Genomic DNA, 19,271 nt, shown 5'->3' on the forward strand with positions numbered 1-19,271 from the left:
TTGTGGGGGGCGGGGGAAGGGCCCTGAAAAGGCTTTTCATTGTTGCTAATGCTTAACCAATTTCAAAACAAACTTGAAACCTCCACTTTTGTTGTATATATTAGTCTTTGGCCAAGAATAATGTCTTTTGGTAAAAATTTCCTAGGATTTATTTTTGAAACTGTGAGCTCCTTGTGGGTTTTAATCGTTTCAGCGTTCTAGTAAACCTTGCATAAAGCAGGGATCTTGTGCCAGCCTACTGAAGTCAATGGAATGAAGTCCAAAGGAGGTTTCGGCCCAGCTGAAACCTTCTCGCAGCGCCAAAAATCCGTGCAACCCGCATAGGCCTGAAAAAAAGGGGGCGTTCCCGAGCCATAACAGCTCAGGAGACTGCCTAATGGCGTCCCCGCCACCAGGCCGGTGCCGTGACACCCCAGGAACGCATCCCGGGACAACGACATGGCCTTTGCCTGCGTCCAGACGCTGGCAGAAGGCTACATTGGTGTCCGGGCCTGGCGCTGCTGCAGCAGTGGTGGGCAACCGGCATACAGGCCTGCACTCCGGTGGTGGGGTCACAAATGCCAGCTTATGCCGCCCGGATGCCAGCGCTGTGGGCCCTTGCCGTTCCAGGTCTTCGCTGACCTCCTGATGCCTTTCGTCCTGGCCACTGACGCGGCTCAGCAATGTGCTGTCACAACGCATCAGGACCTAAACATTCTAGCTTTGGCACAGTGGTCATTAGAAGATCTCCCTTTAGCGCTCTTTGTCCAAAAATGCTGCATTACTTAAGTGTGGGGATGGCAGAAGTTGTCCCACTTCTTCAGTTTTCACTGAAACCAGTAGAGTACCTGTTTTCTTCACCAATTCCTGCTACCTCAGTGAAAGAATTATGCTGTGCAAATGTGTAATGGGTGTGTTACCCCCCCACCCCTCCAATAAGGGAAATATTACTTTTGAAACAGACACATGGAAATGCAGGGTCTCTTTGCCTTTTCCAAAGCAATGCATTAACCACTAAATCACAGTGCTATATGGAGATGGCCATTCTCTTCAGTACCCAGTCTATAGGTTAACACTCCTCTAACTGAATTCAGAAATTTGTTTATTTATTCTAGGTATTAAGTGAAAACCTTGTATCCCAGCCAAAGATCACTTGTGTTGAGCTGTTAAGATTTTGCTTTCAAATTGGTCTGATCATTCCTGAAACGAGTAATTATGAAAGAATCAAGATGATATCAAAAAAGTGCATGTGTAAAAGAAAGCAGAAAGTCTCTCAGACTCCAGAGATACACTCTTAGTAGTTTTCTTTCTCCAACACTTGAGGTAATCCCTAAATTGTGGGGATTATAATAGAGGAGGGAAGAATGATGTAAACTGCTTGGTTCGCTGTCAGGGACAAAAGCAAAGTACAAATAAATAAATACATGCATACACAACTAAGCACAAAGGAAAATCTATGAAAAGGTGAAAAATACAGAATACCGAAAAGAAAAAAGGAAACGCTAGTTTCTTATTATTTAAAAAATTAACTCAAACTTGAGACCTCTCTCTGAGTAATGGATCAGGTTTAACCCCCCCCCCCCACACACACACACACACTCACACATACCAAGGTGGGCTTGGCAAGACATGACAAAGCCTTACTTCCTTTTTACTCGTATTTCTGGGGGTTGTCAAGAGTGGAGTTACCTTTTTGAACCAAACCAAAAGTGGGAGGCCCATTCAAAGCTGCCACATAAAGTCCAATTGCCAAAGCAGCCATTTTCTCCAGGGGAACTGATCTCTATTGGCTGGAGATCAGTTGTAATAGCAGGAGATCTCCAGCTAGTACCTGGAGGTTGGCAACCCAAATAAAACACAGTAATTCCTTCACAAAAGGAGTACAATGGGAGGATGCCACAGGGCCAAAAGCTTTTCTTCCTACATATTCATTTGGCATTTTGGTTTAGTATGCTTCAGAATTTGTGACATTGTAGTGATGCCTTTTTAATCAGTTTCTTTGATATTCATATTCTCTTCTTCCACCTACTCAAGCCCAGCCTTCTTTCAGTTCTCAGCCTTGCCAAGCTGAGAGCTGGTGGCTTGCCTTCAAGGCATTGGGCCTGTATAGTGCCAGCTACATCGCTTGCAGGATCTGTGAGGCAGGGCTCCCAAGTCTGCGTGTGAACGAAATAACAGTTATACTGGGTTATATGCACACACAAGGCCAAATTAACTGCTAATTCCCAAAGGCACCCCTCTGAAACAGGGAATATAAAGGAACGAGTAATTTCATTAGTTCCCTAAAACCAGTTAGAGGATTATTTAAAACCATGTAAGGAAGAACAACTGAGCCTAATTATGGGGATTTGCAAGCAAAACCATCTTAATGACTGTGGTTAATGTTGTTAAATGATTAAGAGTCTCTGTACTGATGGAATGTGATTGTTCCAAGGCACCTAAACACAAGGAATGAAGCAACTAAAGATGCAGTTTAAGTTAGAGTTCAGAATTCTTCAGACATATATGTGTCATTACATTATCTACTTTTAAAATTCTGTTTCTTTCTGCGTAAATAATATCCTGCCCTGGGATACTTAGGCATGATTGCATGCAGGGGTCTGTGTGTTGTGGCTCAGGGGTAGAGCATCTGCTTGGCATTCAGAAAATCCCAAATTCAATCTCCAATTAAAAGGATCAGGTGGCAAGTGATATAAAAGGCCTTTGCCTGAGACCCAGAAGATCTCAGCCAGTCTGAGTAGACAATACTGACCTTGAGGGTAGGGTTGCCAACTGCCAGGTAGTAGCCAGAGATCTCCTGCTAATTCAACTGATCTCCAGCCGATAGAGATCAGATCACCTGGAGAAAAATGGCCGCTTTGGCAATTGGACTCTATGGCATTGAAGTCCCTCCCCTCCCCAAACCCCGCCCTCCTAAGGCTCCGCCCATAAAATCTCCCGCTGGTTGAGAAGAGGGACTTGGCAACCCTACTTGAGGGACGAACAGTTTGATTCAGTATAAGGCAGCTTCATGTGTTCAGTGTATAGGGTTGCCATCCTCCAGGTACTAGCTGGAGATCTGCTATTACAACTGATCTCCAGCTGATAGAGATCAGTTCGCCTGGAGAAAATGGCCACTTTGGCAATTGGACTCTATGGCATTGAAGTCCCTCCCCTCCCCAAACCCCACCTCCTCAGGCTCCGCCCCAAAAACCTCCTGCTGGTTGCAAAGAGGGACCTGGCAATCCTATCAATGTATGTGATGCTGACTTCAGGGACCAGAGGGGGTCCAATGGCACCGCTATCCACAAACCTGACTGGTGCATAGGGTTGCCAGCTCTGGGGTTGGAAATACCTAGAGATTTTGGGGGTGGAGCCTGAGGAGGGCTGGGTTTGGGGAGGGGACTTCAATGGGGTAGAATGCCATAGAGTCCACCTTCCAAAGCAGCCATTTTCTCCAGGGGAACTGATCTCTGTCACCTGGAGATCAGTTGTAATAGCGGAAGATCTCCAGCCACCACCTGGAGGTTGGCAGCCCTACTGATGCAACCAGCATATGCAAGCCGTGTGGCTCACTTCCTCTTCACACTGCAAATATGTTCCGGGAAACGGCCCTCATTTCTCTACAGCAGTTCCTGCACTCAGACAGAGAGACCATCAGCCTCTGTGTCCTAACAGGCCAGCTTGAAGAAAAAGAGACTTTCCTTTCCAACTGTCAGAGGTACAAGAAAACAGATGGGGGAAGAGAGATTATTTTTTCCCCATCTAGAGCTACCTGGTACTTGCTCAGAACTCTCTACACGCTTGGAAGCCATGGTGGTGTCAGCACTGGAAGACTTCCTGTTTTGTTGCGTCAGCAGTCCCGCCTGTCTCTCCTGTGTGTTGTGAGACGCAATTACAGTGGGAGAGAAGAGAGACAAAGGCCTTTTGTGCAGGGACATTTCCCTGCAGTCACTGCTTAGGGGCTTCCCTGTGATTATGCATGCCCTCTCTGCACAGCAGAGGTCACCTTGCTCTCCCTGCACATTTTGCCCGTGTTTTCCGGATGCTGTTTTAGCCAGAATCTGGAAAATGTGGGCAAAATGCGCGTAACGCGCAGGGAGAGCGAGGCAACCTCTGACGGGCGGAAAAGGCATGCATAATCAAAAGGAAGCCCTGAAGCAGTTGGCCGGGGTGACCGCGTGGAAATGTCCCTGCATGAAAGGCCAAAAGGAACTAGAGTAGCAATTGCCAGAGGCGCTGGTGGTGCTAAGTCCTCTGCTGCCTCCAAGGGGACAAGAGGGGATGAGACAGGGGATTGTTTGCCAACACTCTAACCGCTACACCATGCTGTAAATCTTCTTTGAGGTACTAAGGAACGATCCACTCCTCGACACGCACTGAATGACATTTAAATCACAAGCCACATAAATATAAAGAAATGACAGGCATGGACAACTGTGTTCTTAAAAGCGGGGCGGGGGGGGGGGCAGAGAACTCTACAGTTATTCCTCCTTGAGTCCTTGACGAAAGCACATTTGGAAAGTTATAGCTCCACCTGCTGTTTTACTTCACAATATTGCAAGACATTAAAAAATAGCATTGTATTGAACACAATTTTTGTTTCCCAATAAAAGAATTTTCTTCCTTAGGTTAACATAGTGGGGAATATTCCTTCTGAGGATTCATAAACAGCACAGAACACAAACCCTGGCCCGCTATCAAGAGTTCTCCACCAAGAAAAACAAGTACTGTTTGTAATAATTTCAGAATATATGTTATTTTTGTTTACGTATTGGGGATTCTTTAAGGGGACACTAGGAGGGTTTCAGATTGTTGCAATGTATTATCAGTTGGTGAAGCAAGTAACTGTTGCTAAGGGGAGGTCAAATTGCTGTCATGAATCACTAAAGAACTGCTGCCAAGATCAGAAGAGATATTGCAGGTTCAGTTCCGATAAAGCAAATATCTCAATAAAGAAGAAGAGTTGGTTTTTATATGCCAGCTTTCTCTACCACTTAAAGGAGAGTCAAACTGGCTTACAATCCCCTTCCCCTCAACAGACACCCTGTGAGGCAGGTGGGGTTGAGAGAATGTGACTAGCCCAAGGTCACCCAGCTGGCTTCGTATGTAGGAGTGGGGAAACCAACCTGGTTCACCAGATCATAGTCCGCCACCCCAAACCACCACTCTTAACCACTACACCATGGTGGCTCAAAAAGCCTGAGTAAAGACGTAAAGCGAATCACACAAATTTTTTTGTTTCCCAGTGCATATAAAAGTTATGTTTACACCATACCATAGTCTATTAAGTATGCAATGGTGTTATGTCTAAAAAAAAAAAAAAGTATTGCAACAATAATGAAAACGTTTGAAATATTGCCAAGAATTACCAAAATGGCCAACAGGCAGAGAGTCATACACATGGCACTCTCTGCAAAATGCTAGTAAGCCCCCTGGTCCCTTGCTGGCTTACCTGCTTTCCCAGTGTTCTCGCTTCCATTCATATCAAACTCTAAATAGATAGGACTAATCATGACCAGAAGCTAAGCAGGGGTCAGCCCTGGTTAGTAATTGGATGGGAGACCACCAAGGAATGGCAGGGTTGTTGCGCAGAGGAAGGCACTGGCAAACCACCTCCGTTAGTCTCTTCCCTTGAAAACCCTACAGGGTTGCCATGAGTCGGCTGCGACCTGACAGCATTTTACACACACACACACAAACACACATCACTGCCTCCTTGCACAAATGCTTAGATTGACTTCCCTCTGTTGCTTTCTTGTGGGGGAGGTGAAGCAGTGAGGGAAGACGTACTTTCTTTCATCTCTTCTGAATCTGTATCCCAGCCTTACCTTTCTGCCCGCTGACCACCTGAGGGTCGGTGGGCAAATGTGCGCGCATGCATACCACATGTGTCACTTCCGGTTTAGAACCAGAAGTTCTGCCTTGCAAGGGGACTTATTCCTCTTAGTTTGAGTAGTAAAGGACTGTTTTACCACTCAAACTAAGAAGTAAAGGCCCCTTGAGAGGCATGACTTCCAGTTCTAAACCACTTTCGAACCACAGCCTCCCGCCGGAGGAGAGGAGGGACCTGGCAACCCTAATGCTCTTTGCCATTGGCGAGAGGTTTGGGGGCAGAGCCTGTGGAGGGTGGGTTTGGGGAGGGGAGGGACTTCAGTGCCAAAGAGTCCAATTGCCAAAGCAGCCATTTTCTCCAGGTAAAGTAATCTCTATTGGCTGGAGATCAGTTGTAACAGCAGGAGATCTCCAGCTAGTACCTGGAGGTTGGCAACCCTAATGCTCATACCAGAACAAACTTTGTTAGTCTTAAAGGCACCGCTAGACTTCTGTTCTAAAACTGTATGAGAGAGTAGAAGATACCCCCAGTTATTCCGTCTACACTCCCCCACCCATGAAATCCCCAACACAGCTAGATTTCTTCAGTGGTATCTGTGGGAACTCAGTACACAATCACCCCCCCACCCCACATCAATTGCAATAGCATGTGGCGCATACACACTGGTAGATTGGGCAGATTATTTTGTAGGAACGACACAATGCAGAAAGTAGCCACACCGTCAGGCAGGGAAGCTGCGAGAGGTGCAAACTGATCCCAAGAAGCCATTCTGCCTAAAATAACCATCTGCACAAAAAAAGGGGCTGTTCTGAAGCGACAAATCATTCATTCATGCTGCCATTTTGATTGTTCAGTACTCTGTTTTTTTACCTCTGAATTCCCACTTGCACATCGTCTGAAATCAGTTGTACATTGTCAAGGCCAAGACAGTTGAGATGCAATTGTTAGTCAAGTTTCCTACATGGTTATGCATGGATTCAGAAATCTGGTACCTGTTCATATCATACAGCCTTTGTGTTTCTTGCAGGTGTGTGTTAACAACAGAAGGGATGAAATGCACTTTAAGTACCATATGCGCATTTGGTCTTATTTCTAGCTTAGAAAAAGAGATACTTTTCCAGTTAATACCTCCAAGGGTGGACCTAAATCAGGAGGAAACTGCACAGGGGAGGGAGAAGAAAGGAGAACAAAGAACTCTTTATGCCTTTGATCCCTTTCTCCCCCCCTCCTGCCCATGCACACACACAGATTATTCAATAATCAATATACTCATAACTGCTTCTTCAGGAATGATCAAAGTGGTTTGCACATTTAATGAGATCCAGTCAAAATGAAACGTCATTAAAAATTCTAAAATAGAATACACAGCTATAGAACGACCATCAGGACTAATTTGAACTAGCAAAGTAGAATTCAGATCAGAATGGTATAGTGCTCACCCAAGCCATGTGGATTTAGCAGAAGTTCAGATAAAAGGAAGGAAATGCCACCGACTAAAGGCAAAATATGAGACTCCTAATAAGTTTGTATAATCAGGAATTTAGCTGACTGATATTTGGACGAAAGGAGGTTCTTGACATTTCCAGGAAGAATCCTTTCTTTTTCGTTGAGCCCATTTCCTGCAAATTCAACTGCAAACTTTCCATTTGTCAAAGCAAATGCTGGAGACAACAAAACATATTGCAAAATGAGGTGCTTAATCTCTTTGCTTGATTGCAGACACACTATAAAAGCTGATTGTTTCTTTTCTTTCAAATTAGCAATGGTGGGAAAGCAGTGAATTTGTCAAAATAACACTGCGGTTAAAAATCTGTATTTTCACTATGGAGAATGTGGCCCTTTGCGGGGGGTGGAACACAAACAATTCCATCTGTGCTTCCAAGTGCAGAACTTAATTTATTGCAAACATTCTTCTAGTTACTGTAAATGGGCTTATTTTGTTACAGAAAACAACATATTGCAGCGAAGAAGAAATTATCAGCTTAGTCCGATCAGATTTAATTCCAGGAGGACTGCTACCTGAAAATGCTGCGTTTAATTGATATATTTTCTCCTCCTAGGTGTAACAAACCTGAATGTGATTTTTAAAAAACCTTTCTTTGCTTTTGCTGTTTGTTGGCAGAGGAAAGCATCCCAGATACTCCAAGCAAGCCACTGATCATATTTTGCTGATGATCAGGAAGCCCATGTGGTATAATGGGCAGAGTATGTGTGTAAGGGCAGCTTTCTGTCTTGCAGCTTATTGGTCCTGGTCACTCTCTTTTTCTCGGCCTAACCTCCCTTGCAGGCTTGTTGTGAAGATAAAATAGGAGACAAGAGGATCATGTTTGCCGGCTTGAGCTCTTTGGAGGACAGGATGAAAGACTGATGACAGAGAACATGAATCTCAGCCTTGCCAAAGCAACCTGTGCTGCCTGAGAGGTTTCACAATTAGGAATGATTCGTCCTACCCCATTAATACACAATGTCACAAAGTTGGGAAAACTAGCAGTGCACCCCTTCAACCAGTTAATCAATCGATTATGACTTTTTAAAAAATCTTGCTTTTGGACACAACTGCCCACCACGCGGCTTTCAAAACGTTCAAAGTAACAATAAAACCAGTGCTAGAAATAGAATATCACAATTCTCTTTTATGCATGGCTGTTTCACTCACCGTCACCCCTCTGATGACTTTGGGTCTTTGTGTTGATTATGCATGTCGTTTCCAGCTGTCAGAGGTTGCCTCATTCTCCCCCCCCCCAGCCCCCGCCTTTCCCCACGTTTTGCCCATGTTTTCAGAGACTTGTTTTATCTCAAATTTGAAAACATGGAAAAAATGCAGGGACAGATGGGGAGAGTGAGGCGACCTCTGATGGCCGAAAATGACATGCATAATCAAAACAAAGACCCAAAGTCATAGGAAATACCTGGAGATTTTGGGGGGCGGAGACTGAGTAGGGCAGCGTTTGGGGAGGGGAGGGAATTCAATGCCAAAGAGTCCCATTGGCAAAGCAGATGAACTGAACTCTCCAGGTAAACTGATCTCTGTTGGCTGGAGATCAGTTGTAATAGCAGGAGATCTCCAGCTATTACCTGGAGGAGATCTCCAGCTATTACCTGGAGGTTGGCAACCCTACTGAGGAGGAGAGGGACTTCAATGGGGTATAATGCCATAGAGTCCACCTTCCAAAGCAGCCATTTTCTTCAGGGGAACTCTGTAGTCTGAAGATCATTGTAATTTCGGGAGATCTCCAGTTCTCACCTGGAGGTGGGCAATTGTATTTGTGATGTACTCTTCCTTTACATCTTACTTTCCTCAGATTTATATTTCCAGTTTCCTGTCCTTGACTCTCAGGAAAGTAAAGGTGATGAACTCGCCTTGGCTGCTTAGGTGCTGGGAGTTCCCGGGACAGTAATTTCTGCCCTAATGGGCCGCATATATGATTTGACTAGAAATTATAGCAGAACCAGAAGCAGAGACGTGTCTGTTCTGCCACTGTCAATTCTCTTAAAACTATTCAATCGTCCCCCAGCTTCTAATTCAATCAGTCGTCCTCAGTGTTCTGCGCGCACACGCGCGCACGCACACACAGTTTAAACGTGTAAAGTCATATAGCCAACGACTGATATGAAAAAAAGGAGGCACGGTGTTTTGAAAGGCAAAATCTGGCTTTGATTTGTGGAACATCCGCTGAAAGATGAAGCGTGGCTCCGTCCCTGACTGAAGAGGTCAGGTCCAACAAAATGTTTTTGGAATGCAGTCGCAATTCATCATCCCTTGGCCATTGTTCAGAAGCTGAGGTCAACCAGGCCGAAGCAAAGCTGCCTAATGAACCAAAGCCGAATGGAGCCGGCCCTCACACAAGCCCGGCCAAGCGCTGCCGTTCAAGAGCACAGCTGTCAGGGCCACAGGTGGGGGCCAGCCACGAATTAGGCAGGTGCTCCTGACCAGTTAGGGTAGGACTCTTTCCCTTCCAGCTTCTGGCCATGATCAAGGTTCCCGGAAGCAAAACCTTGACAGGAAAAAAAGAAGAAGAAGAAGAGTTGGTTTTTATATGCTGATTTTCTCAACCTTTCAAGGAAAATCAAACGGGCTTACAATAGGGTTGCCAGGTCCCTCTTCACCACTGGTGGGAGGTTTTTGGGGCGGAGCCTGAGGAGGGCGGGGTTTGGAGAGCGGAGGGACTTCAATGCCACAGAGTCCAATGGCCAAACTGGCCATTTTCTCCAGGTGAAGTGATCTCTATCGGCTGGAGAGCAGTTGTAATAGCAGAACTCCAGCTAGTACCTGGAGGATGGCAACGCTAGCTTACAACAGACACCTTGTGAGGTAAGTGGGGCTGAGAGACTGTGACTGGCCCAAGGTCATGTGTAGGGGTGGGAAAACCAACCTGGTTCACCAGATAAGACTCCACCGTTCTTAACCACTACAACCACACTGGCTTTGGTTTTAAAAACAACTTACATGTTACTTGCATAAAACTCTGGTCTTCTTCTCAACTACTAGGGGAAATAGCATGCCCCAGGGATCAGAGCAAATTTCATCAGTTTCACATGAAGCTGCCTTCTACTGAATCAGACCATCGGTCCATCAAGATCAGTATTGTCTACTCAGACTGGCAGCGGCTCTCCGGGGTCTCAGGTAGAGGTCTTTCACGTCACCTACTGGTCCTTTTAACAGAAGATGCCGGGGATTGAACCTGGAACTTTCTGCATGCAAAACAGAAGCTCTTCCACTGAGCCACAACCTCTCGCTAGACTAAACAAGTAGGTAGTTACAAGAGACATCAACCTCATGGAGCTTTTGTGAAGATACTGTTGGGGAAACCTTACATGTGCAGCTGGGTCCCATGGTAATATTGGGTGATATACACATGAAATCAATTAAAATGATGGAGTAGCAAAGCATGAGGGAGGAAAAAAGCAAGACTCTTTTTTTTACTTCTTTAAAAAGCAAACAATCTAGACTATTACTACTAGAGAAACACTCAAGCACTGTATTAGTATAGCAGGGGAGTTCATGGTCACCAAGGACATAAATAAAGGAACCAGATGTGTTTTTTTAAAAAAATACCGCATATTTAGTACTCTTTGGATTCTAAAAATACTTTCTGATTTTTTCCCACTTCTGCAAATAGTTTTAGACCAAGGTTAACAACTATATGTGGAAATACTAAAGTTTCAGCAATAAAAAGATATTTCAGGCTAGTTTATTAAGGACGCTTTTGATACTGTTTATATTTTTAATAATTAGAAACATAAAAAATATGCAGCATGAACATGGGGGTGGGGAGACTTGTGCAACTGGTCATGAGTCAAGGCACTGGCACTAGCTAATAGGTGCCAGTGATAATTTCATAGCCATATATAGCCACACAGGTTACACAATTTAAAAGGATGTGCCTGCTAGAGAAAGTATAATATTTTTAAAGTGGTGAGATAGTCAGAAATCCCTGCAACTGGGGCATAATTTTGAAGGAAGCCACTTTGATACCATGCATCAAGTGAGAAAGAACTGCACAATCATTTGACTAGAAGCAGATTGTCTGGGGAGGGGAAACTGTTCAGTATTGCTCTTATCATTACTCTAAATTGCTATCAGTAACAACAATGTCAAAAGAGAGCTTACTGCATACGACTTTTTCAAGGAGACTTCCCTGCCACAAGCATGTAGAAAAGGGGATGTTAATGTGTCTATCCAAGAGCAAACGATCCTTACCTCACGTGCAATTTATTAGCTCCTTCAAATTGGGTGAGCCGCAGAGGATGACCCAAAGCTGTGGGATGTGAGAGTGTATATTTACATCCAACAAAGCCACATGTAGCAAAAATGCAATGACATGTAGCAATCTATGGTAAGCCATAGGCCTGGTTTCTTTCAACCTAGACAAGAGACTTATTGTCCCTTTCAAATCCCACACATGGCATTTATCTTCCAACTTCAGCAGAATATGTTTAGCTCCAGTTTGACAAAATGAATTGCCTCTCCCCAGCTGGCCGATCCTGTCTGCTGATTTAGGTGTTTGCCACATAAAGGTTTAGGTGGATTTAAGTTTGTGGCGGTGGTGGTGGAAAGTGCCATAAAATCACAGGTGACTTATGGTGACCCTATAGGATTTTCAAGGCAAGAGACATTCAGAGGTGGTTTGCCTGGTATTCCTTGGAGATCTCCCATCTAAATTCTAGCTTAGCTTCTGAGATCTGATGAGATCTGATGAGATAGGGCAAGCCTGGCTATCAAGGTCAGGGCACTTTAAAGCTACCTGATTTCTAAAGTTATATACACTTCGGCTTAGTTCAGACATTCTAGCTGTATCTGAAGAAGTGAGCTGTGGCTCACGAAAGCTCATACCCTACCAGAAAATATTTTTGTTAGTCTTTAAGGTGCTACTGGACTCTTGCCCTTTTTGACAAACCCATGGATTAATTAAAAGCACTGTGGTTACTTGACTGTCGAAACATGGTCCACTTCCCTAACTAAGGTTAGTTAGAATCTGTCAAACCAGTATCTGGACTAGGGTTGCCAGCTCCAGGATGGGAAATACCTGGATATTTTTGGGGCAGAGCCTGAGGAGGGTGGGGTTTGGGGAGGGGAGGGACTTCAATGCCATAGAGTCCAGTTGCCAAAGTGGCCATTTTCTCCAAGTGAGCTGATCTCTATCAGCTGGAGATCAGTTGTAGTAGCAGGAGATCTCCAGCTATTACCTGGAGGTTGGCAACCCTACACCAGCCACCTCCATTTCCCCTCAAATTTTGAAATGTACAAGTTCCAGCTCTGGTCTGGTGCTGATCCGTGGCTGTCTGGGAAGCTCTTCTGATCTTAGCTTTGGATATTATACTTGCCGTCGCTGTATCATCACAAGAGCAGCTGTTTTTGTCCCCTTTAACTGGCATGTGTTCAGGCACACTCTGACCAAGATGCCAGACTTGGCTGGCCTTCCCTGCATTGCCTTCTCCTCTACAGTCCATCGATTCCATTATCGAGAAGAGCCTGCTTCTCTTTCATGTATATTTTGATCTCAAGAAAAGTATTCTTCCTTCTCTGTAAAACAGAAGTGACCTGTTCCAGCTCAACCTTCTGACCTATCTTTAAACTCATTTTCTCTGCAAACAAGCCAACACAAGGGATATGTGAGCCTCCAGATATGTGCAATGGCTATTGTGTTTGAAAGGGGCAACAGACATATTTTCAGGCTCAGCACAAACACCCATAAGCCCTTTGGATTGTTGCTAATTGTTTGGGCTAGATTTTGATCTCTGGTCATTTAAATCAACGCTACGCTGCAATAATATGGCAAAATCTGCAGAACTGTTAGAGATTTGGATGCATAGCGGAGAGTTTTGGGATTTTACTCTTCCTCCGTTCCTTGCCGAGAGAAATTCAAACTATTCCGTTTGATTCTCTCGCGTCTGTGTCTGGATTGCCAGGAAGATCTAACCGGCAGCAGTGCTCAGAGGAATTTCTCTGGGGCTCATTAAAATAATTAGTTTGATAAATGAGCAAAGCAAAGGGAAAAAAAGAAAAGTGCACACCTTGGCAGTGTTGACTGTCTAAGTTTGTGGGCTGACCTTGCTGAGTGTGTGAGCTCAGAAGAGAGAACAGGATTTCATAATTAACTTGCCCCCCTGCCGATTGCTGCAGCAGAATGCAAACGGCTGTAGGAACAATGCAAACCCAAATTAAGGATTTTTCATTTTTCAATGGGAGAAAATATGGCACGTGCTTAACTCTGCCACTAAAACTGAAAAGTGCTTTGGCAGGATCATGAACTGCCTTAAAAAAAAAAAAAAAAGCTTCTGCGCACGAAGACACTAGTAATAAATTAGCTGTCACCATAATAATAATCACCATAATAATAATAATGTTGCTGATTATTATTTTTTTTTTTAGTAGCAAAGCAGCAGCATAAATATATTCTGAGTTCAAGTTTCACATAGAGTGTAGTGGTTGCAGATCTGGATTTCTAAGTTTACCAACTCCTTAGAAATTTTCATTTCTATGATTACTGCTACCTTAGGGGTTTGTGTCCTGTATGTCTGACCAGGATGGGCAATCATGATATTAAATTATCAGTTTTTCACACAATCATATTTCTAATTCATGGCATGCTATTAGCCTGCCTTTTACACAGGCACACTTCTATTTTGGGGTCATCACAAATAGGACCTTCCTCCAAGGAGCTCAAGGTGGCATACATTCCACCCTTCTCCATTTTATTCCCACAACAACCCTGTGAGGTGGGTTAGGCCGAGAGAGCATGTGACAGCCCATAATCCAGCAAGCTACCGAGGAAGAGTGGGGATTTGAACCTGGGTCTTTCACATCCTCATCTGACACTATAACTGCTCTGGCTCTTAAAAACAGCATAAGTCACACACACCCCTTTTTCCATCAAGTCAAAGCTGACTTACGGCAATTCCGCATGGGATTTTCAGGACAAGAGACATTCAGAGGTGGTTAGCCATTTGCCTGCCTCTGGGTAGCAACCCTGGACTTCCTTGGTCCTCTCCCATCCAAGTATTAACCAGGGACAACCCTGCTTAGCTTCCGAGATCCGACTGGATTGGGCTAGCCTGGGCTATCCATGGGCGAAAACGCATGGTCGGTTTAGGCTCCTTTATTCCCTGTTTCAGCCAGGATTCAGCCCGGATCGAATGCATGCGTTTTCGCCGAGCGTGCGTTCGAGCCTGGCTGAATCCTGGCTGAAACAGGGAATAAAGGAGCCTAAACCGACCATGCGTTTTCGCCCCATGTCAGGGCAGTTCCCCCTCCCCACAGGAGCATATTTCCCAATATGCTGAATTGCACACTTTACTCATTTCATCTTATGCCCACATATGTGGTGAAATGTAACGATTGAAAAGAGCTGTCCAGTTTGGCCCTCTGACTCTCTAACTCTGAACGGCAAAATGGTTCCCTTCGCCTCTTGCCGAGGCAGGTGGCATCTGACCTTTTCTTCTAGCTGCCAGATAATCAGCGTTCATTAGAGGCCCAGACATTAAGCAGGACAGCATATGGCGCATAATAACGCTATTAAAACACGCTCAGGTAAAGTTCCCTGAAACAGCAGGACGTTGAAGAACACAGCAGCCATGCTTCTTGTCAAAACAAAAAAAATAAAATAAAAACATATTTTTTGCCGATGAACTATGGATTCCAGTGCTGTGATAGCAAACTGGCAGGGTGCCTAGAAACCAAGGACACGGTCCGCAGTGCGTTTACAATATAAACTGATGGGCTTGGGAGAAAAATGGCATTTTCTCAGCCAACAAAAAAATGTGTTTGAACCCGCTGGATAAGAGACACGTAGAAGGAAGATGCCTCAAATTCTTATGCACCAGACAAAGGACAATTGCACATTGGCAACTGCATATGGAAAAACGGATAGCTCAGACTGATCCAAAGACTTAAAGCAAAGTCTGGTTATCGTTTTGTCTCAGAAGAGACCCCAGATGGGGTCTAAACACATTTGAAAGGTTGCAAAGACGTTGTGTTAGGAGCTTAGCAGGGAAGGCCAGAGAAGGCACAAACAGAAGCTGTATAAGCCTCCAAAAAGTGTTCGTTTAGACTTGGTAGTGCCTTGGGTTTGATCCCCCACTCCCACTCATAGGGCTGCCAGGTCCCTAAGCCACCGCCAGGAGGTTTTTGGGGCAGAGCCTGAGGAAGGCGGGGTTTGGGGAGGGGTGTGGCTTCAATGCCATTGAGTCCAATTGCCTAAGCATCCATTTTCTCCAGGTGAACTGATCTCTGTTGGCTGGAGGTCAGTTGTAATAGCAGGAGATCTCCAGCTACTACCTGGAGGTTGGCAACCCTACCTACACATGAGTGGCAGGCTCTAATCTGGTGAACTGCGTTGGTTTCCCCACTCGTACGCATGAAGCCATCTGGGTGACCGTGGGCCAGCCACAGTTCTCTCTGAACTCTCTCAGCCCCACCTACCTCACAAGGGTGTTTTATGCATGGTCGTTTTAGCCGCCTTCATTCCCTGTTTCAGCCAGGATCAAAGTAACCCAGGTTGGGTCAAACTGTATGCATTGGCTGGAATTATCAGGGATAAAACCATGTGCTAATGGAGGCATGTATACAGAAATTGTGGGAGGAGTGAGCTCCTCTTTCCGGGTTGGTTGAAGGACCCAGCCACACACCCCTACCCCTGTTCCTTTTGATTGGTCCACCGAAATTGAGCAACGTGATTGGTCCATCCACGTTGAGCAATGTGATTGGTCTACCAAAAGCTTGCTACTTCCCCCCCTCCACCTTGTTTAATTTTTTTAAAATTTAAAATATATTTTTGATATATCGAGTCAGCGACATTTCGAATTAAAGGCGTCCTATCACATTTCTGAGCACACGAGACAGACTGCGGGGCAGTAGAATTTAAGTGATTGTCCTCAAGAGGCAGGTTTGACTTTTCCTGCCTCCCCGCAAAGCGTGATTAAGTCGAGGGTCTCCCTCTCCCTCCAAGAGACCCCGCGAATACCGGCAGCACGGATGTGGGAGGCCATGGGATAAGACGGCTATCACTGACTATCACCAACAAGCAAGGGATGTTAATGAGGGATTGAAAATGGCGTCCAAAAAAGCTGAGCGGGAAAATGCAAAAGGGTGAGTAACGGCTCCTGCATCCCAGCCCCCCCCCCCAGTTACAAATTAATAAATAAATACACAAGACAGCGAAGGAAGAATTGCAGTTAATACAAACAGCACCACGTTTTAATTTCGGCCATTGACAATCTCTCGACGGTTTGGAATTTCGAAATAGCGAAGTAGTGAAAATAAAAAATTAAACAAATAAAAGGCTGGCAAGTTTGCGCAAATGACGACGGGAAGGGGAGGGGTTTGGAAAAGGGTGGGCCGTTATGATGCGAGGAGTCTCGACCCGAGAACAGCGCATGCAAGTGCTGTGAATTTGGAATGAGCCGGGATCCTGGGTTTTACTCAGTCCAGAAGAGGAATGGGAAAAGCCAAGTTCATTTAAGGTTGATACGGGGTTGAGCCAAAAAGCAATGTGGTAACGTGCATTTTCAAAAACTTGATCCTGGCTGAAACAGGGAATGAAGGAGGCTAAACCGACCATGCATAAAACACCAAAGTGTCTGTTGTGGGGAGAGGAAGGGAAGGAGACTGTAAGCCGGTTTGATTCTCCTTAAAAGGTAGACAACGGGGAAAAACGCACGGTTGCTTTAGCCTCCTTTATTCCCTGTTTCAGCCAGGATTCAACCAGGATCGAACGCACTTTCTGCGAAAACGCATGTGTTTGATCCTGGCTGAATCCTGGCTGAAACAGGGAATAAAGGAGGCTAAAGCGACCATGCGTTTTTGCCCAACGTCAGCCTATAAAAACCAGCTCTTCTTCTTCCTCTAGGGATTTGACTCTCTTATGTTTCTGTTTCAGCTTCATATTAACTACTCCCCTCATTTTTGTAAAGTTCCCTCTCCTAAAATCAAATGTTACAGTTTTGGACTTTGGTAACTTACCATTGACATGAATGCCCTAAGTAATAGCATTGTGGTCACTGTTCCCAATTGGCGCAACAGTCTCTCACAAGGAATTGAGCCCCACTCAGAAGCAACTTCAAGATCACGACCCCTCTCTCTGGCTATTTGACCAACTGTTCCAGTGGATTGTTCATTGTTCTGTCAATTGTATTGTATTGACGTAGGCAGCCCTCTGTTTTTTTGTGACATATGCAAAACTGTTGGAATAGTTCAAAAGGAAAGGAGAATCTTTCCTTTTGGAAATCCATGCATAAAAAATTCTTTATTGCTCTGGATTTTCTCAGAAGCTTTTCTTTGTTTCCAACATAAATTTTATCCATAATCTCTCCACCATGTCAGATGGCATAATTAATCATGCTGTACACCTGCTTTGGGTTTCAGGATAATTCTAGCTCGATAAATTAGTTTCTAAGCCCCCCCCCCCAATCTATAAGTAGGTCTTTTTTGGGGCATCTAAGCTTCAACAAAATCCAGAAACCAGATAATATGTGCAATCTGGGAGTGTTCCCAGCTCTGTTTAATGTTTAGATAGATTTCAGAAACTGCATATAAATTACAAGGCTTTTTCTCCTCCTCCTCCCTTTGCAGATGCTGAAAGTGTTCTTCTCTGTTTCCTGCTGCTCTTTAACATTTCAGCAGGTGTGGAAACGCAGGGCCGGGTACATGTTTGTGGGGAAGGCAATCATAAAATGTCAGTAGCAGCTACCGTTGCCTTCTCTGGAATGGGAAATTGGGGTGGTGCCCAGGAAAGGAGCTCAGCAGGGATATAACTCCATAGAAGCCTGCCTCTGAAGCTGCCATTTCCTCTCTGGGAAGTGTAGTCGGGAGATCAATTGTAATTCCAGGAGAACTAGGCCCCACCTGGTAGTATTCCCTAGTAGCAGGCCCACTCTTGGGGCGAAAATGCATGGTCGCTTTATCCTCCTTTAATCCCTGTTTCAGCCAGGATTCAGCCAGGATTGAATGCATGCGTTTCGCCTAATGTGCGTTCGATCCTGGCTAAAACAGAGCCTCTGCTTGGCATGCAGAAGGTCCCAGGTTCAATCCCCAGCATCTCCAGTTAAAGGGACTAGGCAAGTAGGTGATGTGAAAGACCCCTGCCTGAGACCCTGGAGAGCCGCTGCCGGTCTGAGTAGACAATACTGACTTTGATGGACCAAGGGTCTGATTCAGTATAAGGCAGCTTCATATGTTCATATGTAAAGGAGGATAAAGCGACCATGCGTTTTCGCCCTTGGCCTCCTTCCCTGGCCGCCCTTCTTCAGGCTGTGGGTAGGGTTGCCAACCTCCAGGTACTAGATGGAGATCTCCTGCTATTACAACTGATCTCCAGCAGATAAAGATCAGTTCACCTGGAGAAAATGGCCACTTTGGCAATTGGACTCTATGGCATTGAAGTCCCTCCCCAAACCCTGCCCTTCTCAGGCTCCACCCCAAAAACCTCTCGCCGGTGGCAAAGAGGGACTTGGCAACCCTATATATAAGGGAGCATTTTAAAAACTGATCCCTATCTGAAGTAGTGATCTACTACCTAACTCTCTACCTCCTCATGTGGATAACCACACATATTTTTTCAAATTGCTCCATAGGACGCACCGCTCCATAAGACGCACCTAGTTTTTAGAGGAGGAAAACAAGAAAAAATCTTGTTTTCCTCCTCTAAAAACTTATGGAGCGAATGCCGGCTGGGCGCGTGCCCCCCAGCTGGCCGTCGGGGCGGGGAAAGCCGGCTCGCGCTGGAACAACGCGAGCCGGTTCTGTGCGCCCCGCCCGCTTCCCTTTTGAGGAGGAAAAAAGTGCGTCTTATGGAGCGAAAAATACGGTACTTTATTCCCCAGATCTACTTAATGTTAATTTTACAAGCATGCTACTTTTGATAGTCCTTCTCCTGTGCTTGATGCTATGGTAAAATGTAGGCATACGCATGCACACAAACACACAGATGAGCAAGCTGCTGGATTAGGAGGATGGTGGAAAATGAGATGTGCCGCTCAT

The sequence above is a fragment of the Euleptes europaea genome, chromosome 11 (genome assembly GCF_029931775.1).
Source record: "Euleptes europaea isolate rEulEur1 chromosome 11, rEulEur1.hap1, whole genome shotgun sequence".
Classification (NCBI taxonomy): domain Eukaryota; kingdom Metazoa; phylum Chordata; class Lepidosauria; order Squamata; family Sphaerodactylidae; genus Euleptes; species Euleptes europaea.